This window comes from Castanea sativa, chromosome 7, assembly GCF_040712315.1.
Source record: "Castanea sativa cultivar Marrone di Chiusa Pesio chromosome 7, ASM4071231v1".
In the NCBI taxonomy this organism is placed as follows: Eukaryota; Viridiplantae; Streptophyta; class Magnoliopsida; order Fagales; family Fagaceae; genus Castanea; species Castanea sativa.
The window spans coordinates 20,683,230-20,698,651 of NC_134019.1; the positions used below are offsets into that span (position 1 = coordinate 20,683,230).

Genomic DNA, 15,422 nt, shown 5'->3' on the forward strand with positions numbered 1-15,422 from the left:
CGCAATCGCAATCGACCCAATCGATGCTGCTATCACTTTTTCATCTGCGTTGCTGCCTTAGTAATCCTTTTCATGCCTGAAGTATATAGAGAATGGAAACTTTCTCAACAGGTACACACATACATATATCTACATTTTGACTCACTTTCTTGAGCGCAAATTTACATACGGTGTTGAATAATTTTCTTCTTTTACATCAATGGAAAACATATCTTTTTCTAGAAAAAGTTCTTTCCTTTTAATTAATGAATGTCCTTGATCGAATAGGAGGTCTTGGACCTTGATTTTACAGCTGATGTCTTTCTTGATCCGGGGTATTTCCGGTTGGACTATGAGGAAATGGAGAGGGACTTCAAGATATATGTATATGAGAATCCTGACCTCGACAAGCACTACTTGTGGACACGGCAGCTCACAAGAAAGTATTCGAAGGTTGACATGTTCTTTAAAAATCTCAAAGAGAGTAGGTTCTGCACCACAAATGATGACGAGGCTCACCTCTTCTTGATCCCCATAGAAACCCACCGAATGCAGGTATAATGAGTTAATTTATATCTTTAAGTTGTATGTATGTTCTTCCAAAGAAACCATCACTCTGCTCTTGCTTTGAAAAAGATGAGTTTTCTTTAACTAATATTTGGAAGCGAATTTGACAATGCACCAAGGGTAACATATATATTAAGCATCACATTGTTCTTTTTTTTTTTTTTTTTTGTTGATTTTGAAAATTCAGCTGTAAGGGTAACACAAAGTGTTGTATGGGATTCTTTAATTAATTAACTCACACAAATTTGAATTGGCAATCTTCTAACATGTCACTGTGCACATTTTGTGGCATGTAGGATGAATCCTTTGAGAAAATGGCCAGTTTGGTCCAGGATTACGTCAAGGGATTGATTTCAAGATACAAATATTGGAATCGAACCCAAGGTGCTGATCACATTTTTGTGAATTGCCATGAGATTGGTGCGATCGCTACAAAAGGATTGCCATTACTTGAGAAAGCAATTCAAGTTGTGTGTGCATCTAGGAATGTTTTGGAATTTATGCCACACAAGGATATTGTCCTCCCAGCTGAAGAACTTCAACCAAACATGGTAAATGACATTAACAGGTAACTTCCATTTACTAATTGTTCTGTTATACAAATATGTGGAGAGATATTAGTTATCATAGACTGGTTTACTATACATCTTTGTACCTTTTTTAATCTTTCTCACAAAAAATGTATTTCATATTTTGTTGTTGGAAACGTTGCTGCCTCTTTGGATTTATCATTAAATTAAGATTTGGGAACTTCTGCTCATGCAATGTAGCCCCGTTCCATGCTGCCTGTATAGCAGAGGCCATCCTTGAGGGATGTGTTCCTGGTAATATCATCTTTCCCTAGGCTTTTGTTTTTTTTTAATGCAATGGTTTTCCATAAATAATGCTTTTGATTTTCTTTCTTTTGAAGGTCATTTCTTTTTTTTCTTAGAGAACATTTTTGCTGATACTAGATTTACTTTTATCATTCCCAATATGATTCTCTTTTAATTGTTTTTTAAGTAGTTTATGTGTTCTTTGCAGTTGTCTCGTTAAGCAACCATAATTTGCCATTCAATGATATTCTTGACTGGACGAAATTTTCTGCAATAGTCTCCTCCAAGAAAGATTATTTCACTGCTACAAACATAGAAGGTGAAAATTTCACCAAATTGCATGACAACCTAAAGAAGGTAAAATAATATTCTGATTTCTTCCCCATAGATAAACATTATGCTCTGTTGTCTTTATCTGATCTGTTTTAGACAATTAATATTAATATCATGTCATGCATCATGTTATTATGATCATTTTCTTAGTTCTCTAAATCACCAATATTGTTTCCAGCACTGATTCTAGAATGCAGCTAATTAAAATGATCTTTTATTTTTTTCATTTTCACTGAACCTGGTTACTCAGTAAGGTTACTAGTTTATTTGATTTTTTCTACACAAAGAAAGGGTTACTAGATCAATTACACTAACATAGCATGCAAGTGATTTGAAGTACTGTGAGTTTCTTGTGTTCACAGCTAGAGGAAGTCAAATTTGGAAAACTCTTCACGACAGTGTGGGAAATGATATATTTGCTAAACATGGTTTAGACCTATGATTACAAACTAATTAACTTATCCTCTAAAATTTTCCTTCTTTGTGAATCAGGTCCAAAAGCACTTTAAATGGAATTCTCCCCCAGTCAAATTTGATGCTTTTCATATGATCATGTACAAGCTCTGGATGCGCACACATTACTAAATTGGGGTGAAGCAGAAAGCATATCTATTATACTTGATTAGTTCATCTTCTTCTTTTTTTTCTTTTTTTGATAAATTTAACCTGAGTCTGAGGGATCATGTTGTAACAGTACTTGACTGCATATTTCTCACCATACAAATTCTTCCCCACACGCATCAAACAGATATATTCTTCTGCTGTATATGTAAATTGATACATTTTGGATAGAAAAGATACTTACTCATTGCTAGATCTTGTTTGTTTTCCGGTTATAGGAACTATTGATATTGCCTTTTGAACAATTATCAGATAGCAATGGTTGCTTAAACAGTGATCCTTAGTAATGCAACTACTACATGAGTCATTTTTCCCCCTAACCAAATATAGTTCTTTACCATTGTATCAATTACAAAGTTGAATTAAAAAAATAAAAACAATGTCTTACTAAATTATATATCTTTGTGTTAATGTATATGGTGTGACTTTATTTTTTTTATAAAAAACAGGTAGTTTTATTAAAATTTATAAAATGATGCTAAGAATACTACATTATAAAAATGATGCATTATATTTTCAAAGTTTCTTTTGGTACAATTAAAATTTTTAAGTTTCAAAGTTATTATTTAAATTCTCATTCTCTTAAAGAGATTATTATGATAATAAAAAATTATCGTATAATTACAATATTACTCAAACAATTGATAATACTCTTAACCCAAAATTATATATATATTTTTTTCCATTTAAATAGACCGAATTGGACTAAAATGATCTGAAATAGACCAAATAGACTTAATAGATTTGAAAAGCAGCTATTCATAGAAAATTGGATCTAGGATCTAGTATGTAGGGATAGATATATGTTTGAGAGTATGAACAACATATTAACATTTGAACTCTAAGTCTAAAGTAGTAGCTAGCATGATTAATCCTAATTTACCTCATATCATTAAAGCCAAACATGTTTTGCATAGATTGATAATAAATGGATCAAACAAGCATCTATTTGAGATTTTCCACCTACATGCACAAGTTTTATTCGATTCATAAGGTCTTAACAAGAGAATTCATATCAATAGAGAAAATGGAAGAAAAACCGCCTAAACACAAATAAAATCGGATATCAATGTTTTGGACAATATACATACAATATGCAAAAAGCGTATTTTCTAGTATTTATTAGCGGATTTTATTTTTCTTTGTCTCTATTTATTTCTCTAGGTCACAACCATTCCTCTTGGTTTCAATCACCATAAAGAAAAGGCATAATTTTTGACAAAGCACTTGATGATCAATTTAGGGTCAGATGGATGATCCTAACGCTAAAATTTGTGTTTAGGATGAATTGGGTAAAGTTTTGAGATGTTTTTGGAACTTTGAAAGCAAAGATTATAGATCAATTGAGGGTTCGGTTGTCCACTGATTCAAAAGACCCATCATCACTTTATGACCATCTCAAAAGCTTTCTCATGAATCGAATGTGCTTTCTAATTGTGAACCTTTCCCCTGACTACAATTGGGGAAATGCCTTAATTGATGAGTTTGAGTAAGTATCACTCTTTTAAGACTGAAATTTTACACAATAATATTGTCTGCTTTGGTAGTCCCATGGATACCTCATGGTTTTTTTCTTCCTCACGTGACACCAAGCCTCATGGGAAAAGGCCTTTTATCGATTAGTAAGGCATCCCCCTCTTATGAAGCAAACTTAGGACACCCACTTAATTAAGAGATGTGGAACAAAGCTTCATTAGACCTCACTCTGCAACTACACTTAGAGGAGAGTTGTTCTTGATTTTGATACTATTTTTTTATACCCACACACGACTGGCACAATATTATCCATTTTGTCAGTTTAGGAAACCTCTCACAGTTTTATTCTTCTTCACATCACACCAAGCCTTGTGGGAAAAGGCCATGTGCCGATTAGTGATGTCACAGAAGCCTGGAGAAAGTACACATGATGCTTTCTTTGATAGAATAGAAACTAAACTATTAGTTTTTGGTGGTAAATCTCGAATCCATAAGGGGTTTCCCTGAATCCACAACGAGATAACTGAAATCCACCAAAGAAAGAAGTTGACAAAAGTCTGTATTTTATTGATCTGAAATTGAATTTCTTTTGGAGGCTACAATGCATTTAAATAGTAAAAAAAACTTAGGGTGGCTAGAAACCCTAAAGCAGCTAGGAAACCCTACGAAAGTGTATAAAACCCTAATTTGATTAGACAACATTAAAAGTGCCTAAAAAGAGGGAAATAAATAACCCAAACCTAAATTAACAAAAATTACATAAAAATACTATAATTAAATAATTACAAAATTTAAATATTAACCAGTGTTCTACATCAGACCCCTCCACTTGAAACAAATTCGTCCTCAAGTTGATGGTCAAAATCTAAAATATTCTGCTCCAAATAAACAAATACTTTGAATGTTTCAATAACTTAATCCGGTTTTGAAACTTGAATTTTTCATAAAATGTATCATAAAATTTCTTCTCATCTACCTTCAATTTATTTGCAACATCAATCAACAAAGGGGATAATAATAAAATTAAAATTTTCTACTCCAAGAAAATCAACATATTGCGTAGTCATCTTTAACAAATCAACTGAAACCTAGGGGTTGCTGATGATGGACTCAGCATCATATTTAACCTCAATTGGATCTTCCACAATATTCTCAATAATTACCATATCTTGATTTTTGTAATTATCCACAATCAACTCAACCTTCTTTTCTTTGACATCTTCATCAAACTTTTGACAAGTGGTATCTTCAATCTTTAATTCAATAACCTGTTGTAAGTCTTGATCTTTTTTAACCAATTCATAATTTTCTTTAGAAATAGGCTACTTCTTCTCAACCCTCAAAATATTTCCTTTACTTGACACATGGACTTGGCTATGATAATTTTGATTTTGTGGTTGACCTTTCATGTTTTGAACATATTGTTTTTCATATGAATATACAGATTTATAATCAACACTTGTATAATCTAGTATATCATAATAGTCATTAGGGAACCATAAATCAATTAATATCATTTTCAATCTTTTCCAAGAGTGGATTGGATGCTTACCTCATCGCTTTCTATCAATTTGAATGTCTTCCCACCACTCCTCTGCTTCATTGTCCAATTTATTAGTTGCAAGCCGCACTTTTTCTTCATCACAAATCTTCCAAAAATTAAAATACTCTTCCAAATCAAGAAGCCAATCATTAAAATCCAACTTACACATATCTCCATCAAAGAATGAAATTTTCTTGTAGTTAGGAGTGCATCTTTGAATATATTGATCATTGCTGTTGTGAGATGATTTCCTAGCAAGGTGAGTAGCAATCATTTGTTGGATTTCACCTATAATTTGCTAACTATTTTCACAAAATTGTTGATTCTCATCACAAGTCTCTTCACGAAGCTCGAGGAACTTAGCCTTAGTGAGGACTGTGTTGTCGATGTCGATGTTGTTGCTGCCATCGTTGTTCTAGTGGTCATCGTCTCACTGGTTAGCCATCAGACCAGGATATGTCAAGACTTTGATACCAATTGATGTTGCAGAAGCCTAAAGAAAACACATACGATGTTCTCTTTGATGGAACAAAAACTAAACTGTTAGTTTCTGGTAGTAAATCTCAAATCTACGAGGGGTTTCCCTGAATTTACAAGGAGATAATCAGAATCCACTAGAAAAAGAATTTGACAAAAGTCTCTAGGGTGGCTAAAAACTCTAAGGCGGCTAGGAAATCCTAAGTCAGTTACGAAAGCATATAAAACCCTAATTTAACTAAACAGCATTAAAAACGCCTAAAAAGAAGGAAATAAATAACATAAACTTAAAATAACAAAAATTACATAAAAATACTATAATTACAAAATTACAAAATTTAAATATCAAACCGTGTCCTACATCAATTAGTGAGGCATCCCCTTTATGAACCTCTTGGGACAGTCACTTAAACTAAGAAGAAATTAAAAAATTAAATTGATATGCTAGAATGAAGCCTTGTGCAAGCAGGGTTTGGTGCAAAGTCTATGTCCTAGGAACCACACTCACCTGATTTTTTTTATTTTATATATTTACCTTAAAAAAATTTTGAATTTTAAATTAACAAGGGTTAAAGAAATCACTTATATTGCAAGATTTATCTTCTAAACAAATTCGTATTGATTTGAATAATCTTCTTTTAGATCCTAGACTATAAGAAAATGTTTCGATTTTTTATATTAATGATCAAGATGAAATAAAAATAGTATATTTACAAAGAGGTTTTTTTTCAACCTCTTAGCCATAATTTCCCTATAAAAAAAAAATTAGTGGAGTATGCATTGATTTAATCCTGAAATTTATATATTTGCACTTTTTTTTCTTGTGAAGTCAACATATTCATGTTTTATTTTTATTAAATTTTTTTAATTTAAGACATTTAATAACCACTTAAAAAAATATACTTAGAGCCGCCACTAAAGTAAACCATACTTTGTACCTTCTTTTAAGCTTTGCATACAAGATACGAGGTTGGGGTATAGTTGACATGGCTATCTAAAGAATTGAAAAAAAAAAAATTGAAAGTTAAGTGGAAATTCCTTAATAAATACATTGAGCCTAGAGCTTAAAAAATTAAACTATCAAATTTACCTCAACGTGTCTTCTTCATGGTGTCTTATTATGTGACAGTTTTATTTTTTTTGGGATTTATGATAATAACTAACTACAACTACTAATTAATGAACACTATAAAATAAAAAATAAAAAGGCAAAAAGAAGAGGTAATAAATATTGGACAATTCTAAAGTAAACAAAGGCTCGATGAGAAAGTATATAGTGTTTCAGGGATTCCACATCAGCACTTAGTTGGTGTTTCTAGGCCCAATAAAAAAGTGACATCTGTCTAAACCTTATACACCTCAGCAACTCAGGTTACATTAAACAAAAAGACAGAAATGCCCTCTAATTTTCCCCCCATCCCGCCACTCTTCCTTTTCCCCTTCTCCAAAACATAAAATTTCATCTTTCTCTCTCACTCTCTCTCTGTTTCTCTCGCCGCACTGTACCACTTCAGTCACCACTCACTATCACCTCCATCTTCCCTCTCTCAACTCCAAACCTTGACAGTCGCTGCCTAGTATCGCCGGTCATCATCAGTTCCGACGAGACCGACCTTTGTCTCGTCGAAAAATGCCCTCTCTCTCTGTTTCTCTCGCACCACCGTAGCACACCAGTCACCAACACCTCCATCTTCCCTCTATCAACTCCAAACCTTGACAGCCGCTACCTAGCATCGCCGATCATCATCGGTCTCATCGGAAAACGCCTGAAATTGTCTCTCCGTTGTTTCCAACCACAACGCCGAAAGTTTTCTTGCCGCTTTCAAATCTGACTTTGCAAGAAGGTTTCTCCTCACTCTTTTTCATTTTATTTTCTGAATTTTCTGTTTACATACATGTCCTGATTAAAAAAAAAAAAAAAAATTGACATATACATTCTTTTGTAAAAAGGAAACTTGTACTGTTTACTAAAATGCTTAGTGAGGATGGATACACTAATAATACAGTAAAAGGTTTTGTTTTTTTTCAAAAAATTGTTCTTTTGGATTAGATTAAAAGTGGTTAGTATGATGTAGTTTTATAAGCAGAGAAATAAAGCTTATTTCTTTGTTTATTAGTTGATTTAATGTATTTGATGGTTGTGCTTAATTTTCAGGTATTATTTATTTGTTAGATTTTCTTTCTTTCTTTTTCAGCTATTCATGTTAAAGATGATTTCTTTTAGATGCATTTAAGTTTGCAATATGTGTTGGCTTACTTGGAATTTTCACAATTTTTTTCATTCCTTGTAATGGTTTTTTTTTTTCATGGTGCAGGGATGGATGCAATGCTTTTGTTCTGTTGTTTTTGCTGAAAGAATTGATTTTAATAAATAATTTCGTCCTAAAAGTCTCCTCTGAGGTATTTAATCTATCTTTTTGTCATTTTTTTAGTTTAAGTCTTTGGTTGATTTATTATGAAAAATTATGATATTTGATAATTGGTATAAAGCCAACTGGAATTTCAATGTGTTTATGGCTGAGGACTAGTGGGTGGCTGGTAGCAATTCTTTTTTATGACTTTACGGTGATTTATGTATATTTATAGTCATCTTTTCATGATGTTTATTCAATATATCTTTTTTTCCATGATTAGGTTCGACTAGTCATGGATTTTTCAAAAAATGATTTTGTTGCTGTTGGGGACAATGATAAAAGGGCAAGTTTTGAAAATGTAACTTTGGGTGAATGTGATGAAATTAAAATTGGAATGCAAGTGAGGTCTGAAGAAGAAGCATATAACCTTTATAATCAGTATGCTTTAAAAAGGGGATTTAGCATTTGAAAAGCAGTTAAACGAGAGTATAATGGTGTTATTAGGCAACGAGAATTTGTGTGTTCAAAACAAGGTTTTAAAGAGTTTGAAGACCCTTCTAATGTTAAAAAGTATCATAATTTAGATGTAAGAACGAGTTGTCGTGCTAGGATCCGGTTTGATGTAAAAAATGATATTTGGAGTGTTTCACACTTTAATAACACACACAATCATGAATTTGCAACTCCAAAAGAAAGATGTAACTTGAGATCAGGAAGGAAAGTGCTACCTGCTCATGGGAATATAATTAGCACAATGGTTAGTTCAGGTATAAAAGCAACAAAGTCTTACTCATTTTTGTCAAAAGAACTTGGTGGTGCAAATAATGTTGGGTTCTCTAGGCGAGATTGTCATAATTTTGTGCAAACAAAAAGAAAAGAAATTATGGAAGCTGGTGATGGGCAAAGTATTATTAATCATTTCAAAGAAAAACAAAGTGAAGATCCAATGTTTTTTTATTCGGTGCAAGTAGACCAAGATAATAGAATTGCAAATTTCTTTTGGAGAGATGGTAGATCAAAATTAGATTATGACTCTTTTAGGGATTTGTTATATTTGACACCACTTATCGAACCAATAAGTACAACTTAATCTGTGCACCATTTGTGGGAATCAATCATCATTGGAACAATGTTTTGTTTGGTTGTGCTTTTTTATCAAATGAGACAACTCAGTCATTTATTTGGTTGTTTGAGACTTTTTTGACTGCAATGGGAGGGCGACAACCAAAATCTATTTTTACAGATCAAGACCAAGCAATGGCAAATGCTATTAATATGGTTTTCAGTGAGTCTCATCATCGATTGTGTTTATGGCACATTAGTAAAAATGCTCAAAAAAATCTTGTTGGAATCTATGGTGTTCCAGATTTCAATCAAAGATTTAATCATTGCTTATATGGTGGGTGTTCAAATGAAACGGAGTTTGAGTCAACTTGGAGCAAAATGATTGAGATGCATAATTTAAAGGACAATACATGGCTGAATAGGTTATACCAAATTCGAGAAAAGTGGTGCCCAACTTTCAATCTCGATTTCTTTTCTGCAAAGATGAAGTCTACCCAAAGAAGTGAGAGTACAAATAGTGTTTTTCATCAAATTATGAAAACATCTATGTCTCTTATTGAAGTTATTAAATTTTATGAGGAAAAGGCAGCACAAATGCGACAAGATGAAATAAATGAAGATTTTCGTTGTAAGAATGGTGCACCTGGGAAAGTTCATAAGCATGGGGGCATTTTAAGTCATGCTGCTAAAGTTTATACTCTTGCTTTGTTTGGAATGTTTGAAGAAGAGTTTGATTCAGGTATGGGATTGAATTGTGTTGAAACTAATCATAGTGAGGATAACTTTACATATTCACTAAGTAGTGGGGAGAGTAAAAGGATTCATATTGTGCATTTTAAGTGGGCTGAATTAAGTATTTGTTGTGATTGCAAATTATTTGAGACTTTAGGGTTGTTATGTTGCCATGCTTTAAGGGTTTTTCTTGTGAATAATGTGAATAATATACCCGACAAATACATATCAAGTAGATGGACAAAAGATGCCAAGAAAAGGTTGTGTTGTTCTATCGATTCATTTAAATCAAATGAGAAATCTACTCATGTATTACGTATGAACAACTTAAGTCTTTTGTGGTATAAATGTTGTGATATGGCTGCATTGAGTGATCATGGGACCAAAATAGCAATGGATAGTCTAAGTGAGCTATTATGCAAGCTTGAAAAGAGTTCAGGAGATACAAATAAGATGGAAGATATTGGTAAAAAATGTCCTCAAGATCACATATATGATGATGATGTGCAACCTTGCTTAGATGGTAAGAGACCAATCCTTGATCCGCCACATGTGAGAAAGAAAGGGATAACCAATTTTAGAATAAAAAGTCAACTGGAAAAGAAGCAAAGAAAAAAGAAAGTGAAAGATGCAACCACTTCAAAAGCTCCAAAAGCTATTTCTATGGTACATGGTAAGTACAAAACTAGCACTCAAGCTTTCTTTTTCTTATTTTTTGCTTGTTAAGTTTAACTGTATGTTCTTACTTTCTCTTCTTCTTCTTTTTTTTTTTATTTTTTTTTTATTTTTTTTTTAAAGAAAATGTTCAATCATCATTTCTTCCCCCGGAGATGTCTATTGTTAATCATGTGGTTAGCTCTACAACAACGCTTCAAGATAGTATGGTACATAGTAAGTACAAGACTAATATTTCAATTTTTATTTTTCTTATTTTTGCTTGTTGAGCTTAATCATTTGTTACTGTTTTTATTTTATATAGAAGATGTTCAAACATCATTCTTTCCCCCAGAAATGTTTGTTGCTTATCCCATGATTAACTCTACAAGAATGTTTCAAGAAAGTACTTCAATGTCACACTTGAATCAAGTACATTCTATAACCTTAAACTTTTTATGTTAGAGGGGGAGAACCTTTAATATGTGCTTTTGTTTTTTTTTTTTTTACCCTAATATTGTTCTCTTTTTTTTAGGGCCCTACTAAAAATTTCTGAAGTATGAAGAAAAACTCTTTTGGATAGTATTTTGGACAATATACTGCACAGCTCATGGACAGCATCTTTGGACAGTTTTTTGGACAGCATTTTGGTCATTATTGCAGTGGAGGAACCTCTTGGATAGTATATTTGACTTGAAAATTTTATAGATAACATAGCTGAAAATTAGGACAAGTGATTGCATAGCCAAACACTAATTATAGCTGTCATTTTGTAAAGCTTTTGTAACGAATGAAGGTACTCGAACATGATAGATTTTGTATATGTTTGAGTAACTTCTAGCTAAAGACTAATTATATGCAAATGATAAAAGTTTTTAATGCAAGAGTACTTTTTGTTCTTATATATTAGTTTCTATATGTGCATGGTGGTGGAATTGCAATGCTAGATTGTTGCAGGTGTTATATTATTCCAGTTAAGGGAATGATATAGTGAATGACAATATTTTGGTGCTAGACTTTTCTTTTTTTTTTGTTATTTTGATAATATAGTGAATGGAAATATGTTGTTATACCTAAAAAATGTTGATTAGATGATATATTTATATGGGATTTGTAAACATAGGAACCAGACTATTTTTTTTTAAAGATTTCTTACAGGGGGAGAGAAGGGGATTGTTTTTATGTTTCCAGGGTTGTGTTTACAAGAAGACTTTTAGAAGCATGGCAGGTTCATTTTGTGTGTGAAGGTTGTTGACACCACTGCTACTACAAGGGATGGAGAAGCAAGGGTTGCTGCTACAAGTGCTGCTGCTACAAGTGCTGGAGTTGCTGCTGTTTTATGTAATCCACATACATTTAGTGGTGATAATTTTGGAGCTTTAGGTGATATAGTGTATGTACCTGCAAATATTTCTGGATTTTTTTTTTCTTTTGTTCGTCTTTAATATAATTCTGCAGCTTTGGATTATGTACCTGCAACATTACCATGTTGCTACATCAATAGCACGGAAACTCTTATGGGAATACCTATTTTGTCAAACTTGAAAATATGTCATTGCAAATTGAAATACTTATTCTATCAAAGCTTGAGCAAGATTTTTTTTCCTGGACACAATTCTGGAATTTAGATTATATATTGTGTTGTTGTTTGCTGTAATACCTATAATTTAGATTATATAAAATGCAACTTCCTTAATCAATGGTGTTGTTTGTCTTTGGTACCCAATGATTATATAAAGGTGAATTTTCATTGAATCAAAAGCTTACATAAAAATAAATTTTCATTGAACCAAAAGCTAACATAAAGATAAATTTTATAATACATCACTATTATTGGCATCAATATTCAAAAAGTTACATCAAGGTAACAACATATAGGTGCTTTTGTTTTGCCAGCATACATAAACACACCAAAACAAACTACAAAAAATAGCCAAGACCCTATTGATGCCTACTTCAGCTGCTTCACAACTATTTTGTAATTATCCATCATTGATTGATACTTCAGAGCTTCAATTTATCCTATTGCTTCATATTTGACATCTTCATCGCTTTAGTGAAAAATCTTACATAGTTGACAACCCCCTACAATAATCCAACAAGAAACAAAAATTTAATAATTAGTATAGCCAACAACAATACCAGATTTTTTTTTTGGATAGGTAAATAAAACTCCTCTGCCATTATGATGAAAAAGTACAAAGAAAAAGACAAAGCAAGCAATGTGCTAAGAAACATAAAAAATAGCAAACTAATATGTGAGAATACAAACTGTGTGATATCTTGAAGAGTGCAGAAGTAAAAAAACTCAACGATGGAAAACCTGGATATCATGTTAGAGTTAGGATACAAGGATCATTAACTGAACTTTTTGCTTATAAAACATTGTAAATAGTTTGAGCCATTATTCAAGTGCAGAAGATACAATAGAATAAACTAAGAAAAATGGTCTAAACATTTATCTTCTCAATTGAATTTCAGAAGAAAATATGTTGGTATTATAGAAAATCATGGCTGAAAGAATAAGTGAAACGAATGTAAGTATATGTCTAAAAATTTCACATCTAAACAGACATGGAATTTTACAATCACAAATAGTATATGTCTAATCAATAAAAAAATTTCCCATTCATCCATCTACATGTTAATCTTGTATTATGTTGTAAAAACATTGAAAAAAAAATAACATGGCATATTATAGCGGACAGGCATTGCCAGTTTACATCTACTCAGTGTACGATATAAAAAGGAAAGCTAGACAAACGCACCCAACCAATAGACTGATTAAAAATAAACTCAAAATCTAAACTATTTTTTTATTCATAAGGAATATAGAAAACAATACTTTAAAAGAATCCTTTCAATGTAAACTAGTAGCTAATTGCCCTGCTTTCATGGCTAACCTGGACAAGTAAATAATCAGAACAGCAAAGTTTATTCAGTCTCATGCTATACTCATATAGTATACCAAGGCAGTAAATATACACAAAGAGAACCAATGATGATGCTAGACCTTTTGGAATCACTTTTCCCTAATTTCAAAGCAGCCTCACCAAATAAGTTACAACTTCAAGACATAACTCATTCATGTGAACTGTGGATGATGAAGAAAGTTTATCAACACTGGTTAAGACAAGTGAAGGGACATGATGGGTGAAGTTGAACTTGATTGGGGGAAAAAGGTACTCACCACTGTATTTAACAATTCCATCAGATTAGCACTTATCCTATCATCCAATAGAGGAAGCAATAAACATAGATAACCAGTGTTTTAAAAAAATTTTGGACAATGTAGAACAGGTTATAGCTAATTTTCATCAATAATCTTAACAAAAGCAAGATAGATATCCAAATAAAAGCTAAACGCATCACAAGTTGGGCCACATTTTATGTCTACACATGCTCTTTAACTGGACTTAAACTCAAAAGACATGCATCTACCTAAAGTTCATATCTTCTCTAATTCAGGAATTTGCTAACAAAAATGGTAGAACTGACTATGGAATACAAGTGTTTCTTGATATCCAAATCATTAGCTACAATGTACCCGAACAAACATGGTGACCTTAACACATATCATTCTGCTGTAATACCTCAAATTTGTAGAAATATGTCACAAACCCATTATAAGTAGCATAATATTATGCAAGAATTATTCTTAAAATTCACAAAAAATTTAGTAAAATTATGGACTATGCGAAAAAAGACATTTTGGCCAAATATAAAGTTACCCACAAAAGAAAAATGGCAAATTTGACATGTATGGGAAAATTATACAAGAGAAAGAGAGCGACATGGGATGTGAAAGCACCGGTTTTGTCATTGATGTTTGGTTTCTCTGTTTCTTCATCTCTTTGAGGGTCGAGAGCTTGGATGGGAATCGTGCTTTTGACCGTTGTCCTTGAGAACTCAAGTGAACTGGGTTCTTGAAGAAGAAGTTGATTGTACTGGTTCTCTTTGCAAATTCAGGTGTTAGAAGTGGCAAGAAAACTTCTGGCGTCGGTGGTTGGAAACAACGAGAAAGAGAGACAGTTTTGGGCGTTTTTCTGATGAGACAAAGGTCGGTCTCCAGCGACGATGCTAGGCAGCGGTTGTCAAGGTTTGGAGTTGAGACTTGAGAGAGAGAAGATGGAGTCATGGAGGTGCTGGTGTGCTCTAGTGGTGCCGAGAGAAACGGATAGAGAAAGAGATGAAATTTTTTTGATTTTGCGAAAAGGGGAAAAGCAAGAGAGGGCGAGTATTAGAAAAAAATTTCAGTGGCAACGCTAGGCAGTGGCTGTGGAGCTTTGGAGTTGAGAGAGAGAGAATATGGTGGTGCGGTGAGAAAAAGCAGAAATGGAGACTGGAGAGAGGGTTTTGATTTTGCTGAAGAAGGGGGAAGAGGGTGTTAAAGGCGGGGCTTCAAAATTTTCAGGGGTATTTTTGTCTTTTCAGGTGTATAAGGGTGTAGTATGCTGATCTGTTTCTTTTAGACAGATGTCACTTTTTTATTGGGCCTAGAAACACCAACTAAGTGCTGATGTGGAATCCCTGAAACACTATATACTTTCTCCGATGATACATCATCTGTATTGAGTCTCTAATTTCTAGTAGCAGTTACTAGAATTCAAAGTGATAACAGCATCTATTTATTGTTCTGTCCCAGAAATTTGTTGCAATATAAAGGGTAAGATAATGATACAAAAGTATGATAGGCAAACGGCAATTGAATATAGCCCATAGGCCATAGCTATACAGTTTTCATAACAATCAACCAACAAACCACTCGCAAAAGCCACGTAATCCCCATGCATGTTATCTCTATCA

The 15,422-nt window shown here is 32.8% G+C and overlaps 1 long non-coding RNA gene and 1 pseudogene across 1 annotated transcript; one reads left to right on the forward strand and one right to left on the reverse strand.

Annotated features, from left to right (window-relative positions):
* Positions 1-8,457: 8,457 nt before the first annotated feature.
* Positions 8,458-12,061, forward strand: LOC142644117 (protein FAR1-RELATED SEQUENCE 5-like; annotated as a pseudogene).
* Positions 12,062-12,413: 352 nt separating this feature from the next.
* On the reverse strand, positions 12,414-14,988 carry LOC142642826 (uncharacterized). The gene is made up of 2 exons (XR_012845742.1): positions 14,428-14,988; positions 12,414-12,701 (listed from the first exon to the last, which is right to left on the reverse strand). It is a non-coding gene; the product is annotated as an uncharacterized LOC142642826 (long non-coding RNA).
* Between the last annotated feature and the right edge of the window lie 434 nt (positions 14,989-15,422).